Here is a 9,049-nt window from a genome sequence, read left to right as displayed (position 1 = left end):
GTAGATGATCCAGATCATTCCAAACAAGGCTACCAGTTTACTGCACAATTATTGCCTCCTGTTTTACACCAGAGTCTTTAAATTACAGTCTTATTTATTTAATGCAAAAATTCCAACAAGCAACTCAGATAGTTTGCTTTTTGTTTAATTTTGATTCTCAGTGCCCAGCATATCAGAAACAGCAGACTATAAGTAGGCTATAAGTGCAGGAACTGTTTAGATACTAGTCCTATGACAGCAGCAGTGACAGAGGCACAAAATGGTAGAAAGGAAGGAAAATAAAGCAGAAAAGGAGAAAAACTGTTTTCCAGTATAGGTTGGAGATATGTGTTAATAACCAACATTTGCATAGTACTTTTCAAGTTCCAAATTATTTGCAAATGTGTTGCTCATTTAACTCTCACAACTGTCCTTTGAGGCAAGCCTCATTACCTTCATTTCACAATTGTTGATTTGAGCCTCAGATCACCAGATATTGCACAGCCAAAAATAGGAGCTCCAGGTCTAGGTCAAGTCCGAGATCAGTATTCTGCCCCCATACCCTAACGATGACCCACAAACTGTTATGAAAAGTTGAAAGTGGAGTCAATATTATATGCTTATAGAGCATAAAATCAACACTATATACTGATTTCTAAAACAATCTGTTCTGATTTCCACCTAAACAGGTATATGTAAGATATCTTAAAATTTCTGTTTTATTGAATAGCTCTTCTGCCATTATTAATAATAAGGATGTGGGATCTATATGTAAGCTGAAAAAAAATTGTGACATTTAAAATAGAACAAAATCTATTTTCCAATTTTCTTGCCTTTCTCTCCTCAGATTCTGAATTCTTCCTTCTGTCTCTATCAATTACAGATGCCATTAACTTAATCTATGCTAGAAATGCACCTCTATTTTCTCCAAGTTCCAGAAATTATAATATATACTGTTTTCCTTTTATATTCCTTAATATTCAACCCACCTCTTTCTTTCTCAATTGGTGAGCCACGTACATGGGAATTATTTTTATAGTTATGTTCTTCCAACTCCTACTTTTTTTTTTTTTGGCAAATATTGAATATATGGCTAAAAATGGGAGACCTGGTGTACATTCATGAGAATCAAGGTATGACCACAATTTTTATGTTTTTTTTAAACAAGCAGTAAAAATTAAAATTTTACCCATATGGCTTTCTTTTGGATCCTCTTTACAGTGGGCAAAATGACTTAAAGATTATTATAATGACATTTTATGCAAATTACATTTTTACATTATCTTAATGTGCCTATAATGATAGCTACTAAGTACTCAGCTTGAAACAATTATACCACCTGCCCCTCAACACTAACTGAAATAAAAGAAGATCTTACCATTTCAAGTCAAAGATACACAGAAAGGACATTTTCTCTTTTCTCTCTTGATACAACTTGAAAATAACACATATTACAACAGTATATCATTTTCTCTTTCACTGAAACATCCTGTTACCCACCTTTTCCCTTGATACATACAGTGTTTTTAAAAGAGTATTTCCTTCCAGTTGTAATGAGACCCACAGATTTGCTTTTTTTGACCCATACAGTATTCTAAAAAGTATAAAAAGAATTACTTGAGTAGGGCATTCACTCACCAGTTCATCTCAAGCCTCCCCATTCTCTATTGTGTTTGTGGTAGCTACAGGGATGCTCAGATATTCTCCAGGGATACCCTTCTCCCAGTATTCATGCCCACACTGTATCAGAGTTGCCTTGTATCACCAGTAGAATACAGAAGAAGTAATGGTACAGCACTTCTGAGATTCAATTATAAAAGACTGTGGCATTTTCTCTCTTGAATCATTTGTTATGGGAGTAGCTAGCTGCCTTGTCGTGAAGACTCTCCATAGAAGCTCATGGAGTGACACACACACGGCAAGGAAGTGGAGTTGGCCAACAACCACACGAGTGAGCTTGGAAGCATATCTTCCTGCTTCGAATGACTGCAGCCCCAACCAACCTGATGAATGCAACCTCATGAGAGATCTTAAGACAAAACCACCTACTGAGGCCACTCCTGAATTCCTGACCCACAGAAACTATGAAATAATCCATACTATTGTTTCAAGTTACTAAGTTTGGGGGTAAATATATTATGCAGCAGTAGATAATGAGTACAATTTTACACCTAGAACATTCACCTGCGTAGTACTTAAAGGATTTTGAGAATGTAACCTTGTATTATTTAGGATAATTAATGTTAGTGGCCACAATACACAAATAGACCAAAGTCTGCTTCTTGCTCATGTCATAGTCCAATTCAGATCCATTGGTTCTGCCTGGTGACTTTCCCTCAAAAGTGCATTGTGGATCTGGATTTCTTTTTGAAAAAACCCACTACTAAAATTTATTCACTTTCAGCTGTACATGAGGGAGAGAGAGTGAACATGGAGAACCCATACCCGTCCTTAACTGCCTTGAACCATAAATAACACATCACTTCTCTCGCATCCTTATAGGTAAAAACTCAAGTATACAAGTCTAGCCAAAATGCAAAAGAGGAAGGTAAATGAAGTCACCTGGATCCAGGAAGAGGAAATATTTTACAGGTGACATTGTTTCTGCCACCTGGCTCCTGCTTTAGAGCCAAAGTAATGAAAAAGGGATGTTCAATACATTCAAAGAGAGATTTTGTACTATTAAATACTCCTTCAATTTCTACTGTTTATGGTTTATTGACAGGGTCAGAATATTTTTTATCACTTTGTTCAATTATTTAAAGAAATTGATTTCAAGTTTGCCACTTACATAAGAGTAACTTTTAATGTTTCCTCAGAAACTACTTTGAATGAACTTTGAATATAGAAATGATTGCAATGTACCAGTTATCTTTTTCTGCACAACAAACAACTACAAAACCTCAGTGGCATACAGCAGTAAACACTCATCGTGCACACACTCCACTGGAAGTCAGCTAAGCAGCTCTGCCCATTTGACGGGCCTCACTCACGTGTTCTGAGGTGATCTGGTGGTCAACTGATCTAGGCTGACTTTGGCTGGGGCGTATTGGGTGACTTGGCTGTGCCCAAACGTCTCTCATCCTCCAGTAGACTAGGTCAGGAATGTTTTCATGGTAATAACAGAGGCACAAGAGAGTGCATAACCTAACGTGCAAGCTCATTTCAAGTCTCTGCTTAACATCACATATGCTAATATCCCTTAGGCCAAAGCAAGCTAAGAGCCAGGAGCCTACAAAAAACACAGAAAAGTGCATGGATATAGGCAGAGGTGAGGGATCAGGACGTTAATGTAATCAACCACAATATACGCATACTCTGAACTATGAACAAATAAATAAATATAAGGAGCACACAATCTTCAGTAAAGGCAATCACTGTCTATCTCTAAAGATGGCACCACTGGAACGAATTGGATTTCTTCACATTCAATTGCATACGTAATGAAACTCAGTATCTCAATTTGCCAAAATTGACCGCGAGTATGCTCTCATTTAAATCTAAGTAATAGGTCTGGTCAAAAAGACTACATTGATATTAAATTTGCCTTAATTAGAAAATAAATAATGAAAATTTTGTATGGACTTATGACTAAACAAAAATAAAATTTAAAGACATATTGGCTGTTAGATTTCCCAATAATATTAAGAATTTCTCCTCTTCATTTTTTGAAGTTTTTTCCCCCAGGAGAATTTTTTAAAGGAAATATAATATGTTCTGTCTCTTTTGGACTATGATAATCATTGGCAATGACACCACCTAATAAATCACTTAAGATGCTTTCTTTAATTAATCTGAGCTATTTTTATTGAGTGCACTATATTGCCATTTTTGCTAGTTGCTAGTTTTTCAATGACTAGCAAGAAAGATTCAGTCAGTCACAAAGTTTATAATCTAGTGGAAAGTATGAATAAGTCAATATTTGCCATTCAGTGCAATACACTGTAATTATACACAGATGTCTGTGGTGCTTAAGAAAGCAGGAGAGCAACCTAAGCCAGACACGAAGAAAATTTTCAAGAAGAGATTTAAATCTCAGTTCGAATCTGGTCATGAGTAGTCAGCTCATGAGAAGGATGTTGGTTTCTTCTGGGCAGTAAATACTGAGAAAAGAAAGATTTATAAAGACATTTAAAATGTATAATCAACAGACTAGGTGATTTATTGGAAACTGGGCATAAGGTAGAGAAAACAGTTAAGAAAAATGCATAATTTTATTATTAGGGTAACTGAATTTATCATTCAATAAGATAGAGAGACTTCTGAGGAACAGTTCTGATAGTAGCTGGATACAATCAGTTTGAGGCTTCTATAAGAAATACAAGTGAAAATATCTATAAGGCTACTAGCTTTTTGCTCCTGAAGATGAAGGCAAAGGCTGGAGGTAAACATTTGGAAATGTTAGTTTATATGTTAGCTATATGACAGATGGCCTATAAAGTCCTGGGAGTAGTGGAACTGCCAAAGAGAGGGTTGTCCACTTAAGCAAAGGAGATAGCCTAGAACTGAAACCCAAAGAACTCCGACATTCGAGGGACGGGCAGAATAAAATTCATCCACAAAAAAAACCGAAAGGGAGCAACAAGAATTTATAGAAAGAAAACAGAATAATATGTTGTGATAAAAAACTGAAGGAAGAGTTTTTTAAAAGGAAAAGAAAATGATCAACATTTTGGAATGCTTATGTTTTATCAAATAAAATAAAGTTTGAAAAGTTGGCTTTATCAACAAGATAGCTGTTGATGTTCTTGACAAGAGTATTGGCAGGAGTGTGAATAGAGACTAGAATGTAGTTGACTGAAAAGAGATGGATTTTTTGAAGCAGATACTGCAAGTGTGTTTAACATGTTCAATAAAGAGAGACATGAAGAACATCTTGAGAACAAGGAGCTTTTTTAAAAAAAATTAATATGAGAAACTCAAATGTTTAAAAACACTACTGGTTTGTAGAGGAAAAGGTTAAAGACCCAAACGCTGAACTAAGTAAATCAGACAGCATCTTGCAGAGAAATGAGAGCAGATAGGAGGCAGAGCATGAATGTAGAAATTAACCATATTAAAGAGGATCACCAATTACATGGCATCAATAGTGAAATAGGAAAGCATTTGTGCGAGGACAAAGGTGATTTTATGATTAATGTGATTAATGGGGACACCTGAAAGCATTCCACTAAGAGTTATGTTGAAGAAAAAAGGTTTTCATGGTCTGTACTACTAATTAATATTGCTTTGGAGGTAATAACCGAAACAATTGGATAAGAGAAATGAATATGGCTTATAGAAAATACTCATAATGCTTTCGAGTGAAAAAAAGGGACCTTTTCCTATAAGATGGCAATGAACTTCTCAATAGCAACAAAGAAACTAGAAGAAAATGAAACAAAAAGTTTGAGGGACAGTTGTTGCAAACTATATTCAGCCCAACCTGTCAATCAAGGATAAAGAAAACAAAGATATTTTTGACATACAATAACTCATACCACTTTTCTCTCATGCTGTTTTTTGTTTTTTTTTTTTTTTCGCGGTACGTGGGCCTCTCACTGTTGTGACCTCTCCCGTTGCGGAGCACAGGCTCCGGACACGCAGGCTCAGCGGCCATGGCTCACGGGCCCAGCCGCTCTGCAGCATGTGGGATCTTCCCGGACCAGGGCACGAACCCGTGTCCCCTGCATCAGCAGGCAGACTCTCAACCACTGTGCCACCAGGGAAGCCCTCTCATGTTCTATTTTTCAGGAAAGTATGTAAGTAAACTAAGTAAGAAAGAAACCAGTAAACAGAAAGCACAATAAATAATAATAATAATAATTCAAGAGAGAGAGACTAGGAAGTTATCTAACACTTTTGCCTATATAGAAAATAATATTGAAAAACATTTTACTGAGCTCGTGGAGTATTGAAGAAGGATTAGCAAAAGGTACTTTGAAAAATAAGCAAATGAAAAAATACTATGATAATATTATTTAAATGGTTCTGAGACTCAATTTCCAATGTGTGGAGGGGAGTTTTCTCACACAGCACCAGGTAATTCTCCAGATACCAGGTGGGTGTCCTACACTTCAATTTCAATTCCGACACTACTTACCCAGAGATAGCATGAGATTTCACAGGTTAAGGGTTCAGCCCTACAAGACTCCACCCTTCCTGACTTCACCTGCCACTCACAAACCGAGGTTGTTACCTGTTCTTGAGACCAACTGGCTATAGAGGTTCCCAAGACTCCCTCCTCAGGTTCAACTAATTGTGAGAGCAGCTCACAAAACTCAAGAGAAACATTTTACTTACTAGATCACTGGTTTATTATAAAAGGATATAACTCAGGAATGACCAGATGGAAGAGATACATAGGGTAAGGCATGGGGAGGGGGCATAGCTCTTCCATGCTCTTGCCAGGCCTACCTCTCTCCCTGAATTTTCATGTGTTCACCAACCCATAAGCTCTCTAAACCCCATCGTTTGGGGGTTTTATGGAGGCTTCACTACATCGGCAAGATTGATTAAATCATTGGACGTTGGCAATTATCACTAATATCAGAGAAATGCAAGTCAAAACTACAATGAGGTATCACCTCACACCAGTCAGAATGGCCATCATTAAAAAGTCTACAAATAATAAATGCTGGACAGGGTGTGGAGAAAAAGGAACCCTCCTACACTGTTGGCGGGAATATAAATTGGTACAGCCACTATGGAGAATGGTATAGAGGTTCCTTAAAAAACTAAAACCAGAGCTACCATGATTCAGCAATCCCACTCCTGAGCATATACACAGAGAAAACTCTAATTCGAAATGATACATGCACCCCAATGTTCATAGCAGCACTATTTACAATAGCCAAGACATGGAAGCAACCTAAATGTCCATGAACAGATGAATAAAAAAGAGATGGTATATATATATATACAATGGAATATCCCTCAGCCATAAAAAGGAATGAAATAATGCCATTTGCAGCAACATGGATGGACCTAGAGGTTATCATACTAAGTGAAGTAAGTCAGATTGAGATAGACAAATATGATATGATATCACTTATATGTGGAATCTTTTAAAATGATACAAATGAACTTATTTACAAAACAGAAATAGCCTCACAGACATAGAAAACAAACTTATGGTTACCAAAGGGGATAGGAGGGGTGGCAGGAGAGATAAATTAGGAGATTGGGATTAACAGGGACACACTACTATATTTAAATAGGTAAACAACAAGGACCTACTGTATAGCACATGGAACTACGCTCACTATCTTGTAATAACCTATAATGGAAAAGAATCTGAAAAAGAATCTATACATATATGTGTAACTGAATCACTTTGCTGTACACTTGAAACCAACACAACATTGTAAATTAACTATAATTCAATAAAAAAAGAATAAAGGAAAAATAATCATTGGACTTTGGCAACTGATTCAATCTCTAGCCCCTCTCCCATTCTGGAGGTTGAAGAGAGGGACTGAAAGTTCCAACCCTCTAATCTTCCCTCCCTCGCCCCTCCCCACCATGTTGGTTCCCCTAGCAACCAGCCCCCATCCTTAAGTTACCTCAAGGCTTTTCAAAAGTCACCTGATTAACATAACAAAAGACATAAAAATCAATATTATCCCAGGGAATTCCAAGGGATTTAAGGGGTCTGTGCCAGGAGTGGGATCAAAGACCAAATATATTTCTTACAATAAATCACAATTATAAAATGAGATAATGGAGGCACAGGAGGCTGCCCTGAAAGACAACCAAGATAGAGGACTGAAGCTTGGTATTAATGGACAAAAGGGGTAATTCAAATGATCAATTAGAAACAAAAAGACTGTTCTTGGTTATTGTGCTCTGAGGGTTAATTCCAACAGGCCTGGAACTGGCCTGAGATGTTTTGCTCAAGTATGGGATGCATCTGCATGGTACTGACCCAGGATCAATGAAATATAATGATTAATAGTACTGTTTTGTAACATGGGTCCAAGGCAAGTTTCAGCATGTTTTGTGCCAGCTTGCCAGCACTGTTTATAAAGTGAGATTGATGGTTTGCCCCTGATTGATGGTTTACACCTGATAACAGCAGCAGTATTGATGGTTTGCACAAGGGCTCTGCCACTGGGGTTGGTCAGCTAAGATTAACATGACCAGAAAGCTGTAAGAAGCTCTGGCCAAGACTCCATCTTGAGATCACTGGTTGTATGCAAATGTTGATGATTCCTGGTCCAAAAAAAAAGCAGGACAATTGGAGCCTGCTTCCAACCTTTCAAAACTCTTGCTGTGAGGCAGCCTGTGGCTGTGATGCATATCCTAACTAAAACTCTGACTTACTGTTTCCTTCCCCTGCAATAAATGGTAGACTTGTAAATCTTGTCTTTTGGGATCTTGTGAGTCTTAAAAATTCAAACTTGTTTGACTGCCACCATTGACACAGTTATGGAGAAGTATATAATTAAACCTAATTCTGTGCATGTCTATTTGAGACATCCTATGGGGAGGATGGTAGTGATGGGGTAACTCCAAAACTGCAGTTCCTTTTTCTGACACAACTGCAGGGGTACTCTCTTGAATTGGAATAAAATCTCATTTTCTCAGTTTTCAAAAGATTTTCTCTCTGAACTCAGGGTGAGAATTGAAAATATCAACTATGTCCATCCATTGTAATTGAAGGTGTCCTGGACTGGCTGTTGTATTTGAGTATCATGTTAGTTTTCTGGTTCAACTGATCTGCATCTGCAGATATTGGTACAATTTACTTCTTTGTATCTTTGTATACATCTCAGGTCACTTTTGAACGTCTCAACTTATGTCTTTCTTATGGTCTCAAATATCTGTCGCCCCTCAGTATCCACAGGGGATTGACTCCAGGACCCTCCCGAGGATACCAAAATCTTCGAATGCTCAAGTCCCTTATATAATATGGCATAGTATTGGCATATAACTTATACACATCTTCCCATATACTTTAAATAATCTCTAGATTACTTATAATACCTAATACAATGTAAATGCTATGTAAATCGTTGTAAATACTATGTAAATAGTTGCCAGCACACAGCAAATTCATGTTTTGCTTTTTGGAAATTTCTGGAATTTT

This window comes from Neophocaena asiaeorientalis, unplaced genomic scaffold (assembly GCF_003031525.2).
Source record: "Neophocaena asiaeorientalis asiaeorientalis breed wild unplaced genomic scaffold, Neophocaena_asiaeorientalis_V1.1 scaffold482, whole genome shotgun sequence".
NCBI classification, from domain to species: Eukaryota; Metazoa; Chordata; class Mammalia; order Artiodactyla; family Phocoenidae; genus Neophocaena; species Neophocaena asiaeorientalis.
Note: the sequence above shows the minus strand (reverse complement) of the source record.